This window comes from Myotis brandtii, unplaced genomic scaffold (genome assembly GCF_000412655.1).
Source record: "Myotis brandtii unplaced genomic scaffold, ASM41265v1 scaffold2602, whole genome shotgun sequence".
In the NCBI taxonomy this organism is placed as follows: domain Eukaryota; kingdom Metazoa; phylum Chordata; class Mammalia; order Chiroptera; family Vespertilionidae; genus Myotis; species Myotis brandtii.
This window is the reverse complement of record NW_005359890.1, coordinates 23,309-26,132: the sequence shown is the minus strand read 5'-3', so window position 1 is coordinate 26,132 and position 2,824 is coordinate 23,309.

The following is a 2,824-nucleotide window of genomic DNA, read 5'->3' as shown; positions in this document are numbered from 1 at the left end:
AGAGACTTTGGAGCCCATCTTTCTCTTGGTCCCCTAAAACTTTTAGAATCTCATCTCCTGGCAGAGGGTCTGGGACAGCAGAGCTCAGGAGATGGGTGTTTATAGGGAGAGAACATTTTCAGGGAGTGTGAGGTGTTCATAATCAGTCACCCAGAACCAGTGACTACAGTGTCCAGTTACTGGGACAAACACCATTCTAGATGTTTCTGTGAAGGTACTTTTTAGATGTATTAACATTTAAATCAACAGTCTATGACTGAAGCTGACTGCTATCTATAATGTGGGAGGGGCTCATCAAATCAATCAAAGGCCTTAAAAGATGGAGATCTCTCAAAGAGGAAGGAATAATGAAGGGGCGAGGGCTGCGCCCTCCATGTTGGGGCAGTAGCCACGTGCTCAGACCTCCTTCTTCCCAGAAGCCCAGGCCTATGCTGGCCATGCCCGGGATTTAAACTAACGGGTCTAGGAGAGCAGAGCTCAGGATATGGGTGTTTATAGGGAGAGGGGAATATTTTCGGGGAGTGTGAGGTGTTCATAGTCAGTCACCCAGAACCAGTGACTACAGTGTCCAGTTACTGGGACAAACACCATTCTAGATGTTTCTGTGAAGGTACTTTTTAGATGTATTAACATTTAAATCAACAGTCTATGACTGAAGCTGACTGCTATCTATAATGTGGGAGGGGCTCATCAAATCAATCAAAGGCCTTAAAAGACTGAGATCTCTCAAAGAGGAAGGAATTCTACATCCAGACTGCTTTCAAACTTAATACTGCAATATCTACTCTGGATTTTGCAAATACCTTCTAGAATTTTCAGCCTATAGCTACATCTGAAAATTTCAGAATTGCCAATCCTCACAAAAGCCACAAAAGGTAATTCTCTGGAAAAACCTGACAAATATATGGGGTGATGGCTAAGGTGTATTTCTGTTTGAAGTAATGAAGAGGTTCTAAAATTTATTGTAGGGATAAATACACAATTCTATGCATAGAATATAAAGCATTGAATTATACACTTTTAAGGGGTGAATTGTATGGTATGTGAATTATATCTCAAATTGGTTAAAAATATCTAGAATTTTAAGCATATTAATTAAACTTATAAAGATAACATCCAAGAAAAAATGACTATAAAAGATGAAGGTTGTTTACTTGATGAACAGAAATTGCAAATGAAACCTCAGCCATTATCTTCAAATATTTCCTGCCTGATGTCTCTCTCTCTCTCTCTCTCTCTCTCTCCCTCCCTCTTCCTCTCCCCTCCCTCCCTTCTGGGATTCTAATTACATATAAGTGTTAGAATTTTTTAAAAAATTGTTCCACAGCCAAACCTGTTTGGCTCAGTAGATAGAGCATCGGCCTGCAGACTGAAGGGTACCAGGTTCGATTCCGGTCAAGGGCATGTACCTTGGTTGCGGGCACATCCCCAGTAGGAGGTGTGCAGGAGGCAGCTGGTAAATGTTTCTCTCTCATCAATGTTTCTAATTCTCTATCCCTCTCCCTCCCTCTCTGTAAAAAATCAATAAAATATATTTTTTAAAAAATGTTCCACATCTCTGGATGTTCTGTTTTATTTAGGGTTTTTTTTTCCACTCCTTCTGCTCTTTGCATTTCAGTTTGGATCATTTATCTTGACTGTGTCCAGTCTACTATAAGCAGGTAAAAGTAATCCTTTATCTTTGATAGTACACTTTTTTATTTCCAGCCTTGATGTCTTTTATCATAATTTCTATCTTCCTGCTGAAATACCCCATCTGTTTTTGCATGTTGTCTACCTTTTCTACTAGCTTTTAGCATGTTAATTATAGCTATCTTTTTTTATTCCTTCTCATTCCTATTATTTTGGTTTTTATTTGATTTTTTTAAATGTTGACATTTAAATGTTTATTATCACTAAAGAAGCTTCTACTGACTATATTATCTGAGCCTCTCAAGATTTTTTAAATTTTATTTTTCAATTGCAATTTACATACAATATTATTTTGTATTAGTTTCAGGTGTACAATATAGTGGTTAGATAATCATATCCTTTACAATGTGGTCCCTTCTCCCCCTATATATCAAGTAGCTATCTGGCACCATACATAGTTACTCCAATATTATTGACTATATTCCCTATGCTGTACTTTTATATCCCTGTGATTATTTTTTTACCACAAATTAGTACTTTTTAATCCGTTTACCTTTTTCACCCAGGCCCCAAACACCTCTCCCCTCTGGCAATCATTAGTCTGATCTCAGTATTTATGAGTCTGTTTCTTTGTTTGTTTATTTTGCTCTTTAGATTTCACATGTAAGTAAACTCATGGTATTTGCCTTTCTCTGTCTGACTTATTTCACTTAGCATAATACCCTCAAGATCCATTTATGCTATTGCAAATGGTAAGATTTCATTCCTTTTTATGGCTGAGTGATATTCCACTGTATATATGTACCACCACTTTTTTATCCAGTAATCTCTATTTTTTAAAAAAAAAAACAGGTTTTTTTTTAATCTTTATTGTTCCGATTATTACAGTTGTTCCTCTTTTTTTCCCCCATAGCTCCCTCCACCCAGTTCCCCCCCACCCTCTGCCCTTACCCCCACTGTCCTCCTCCCTAGGTGTACGATTTTTGTCCAGTCTCTCCCCTCACCCCCCACACCCCCTTCCCTCCCGCCAGAGAATTGTCAGTCCACTCCCTTTCTATGCCCCTGATTCTATTATATTCACCAGTTTATTCTGTTCGTCAGATTTCTTATTCACTTGATTTTTAGATTCACTTGCTGATAGATATGTATTTGTTGTTCATAATTTTTATCTTTACCTTTTTCTTCTTCTTCC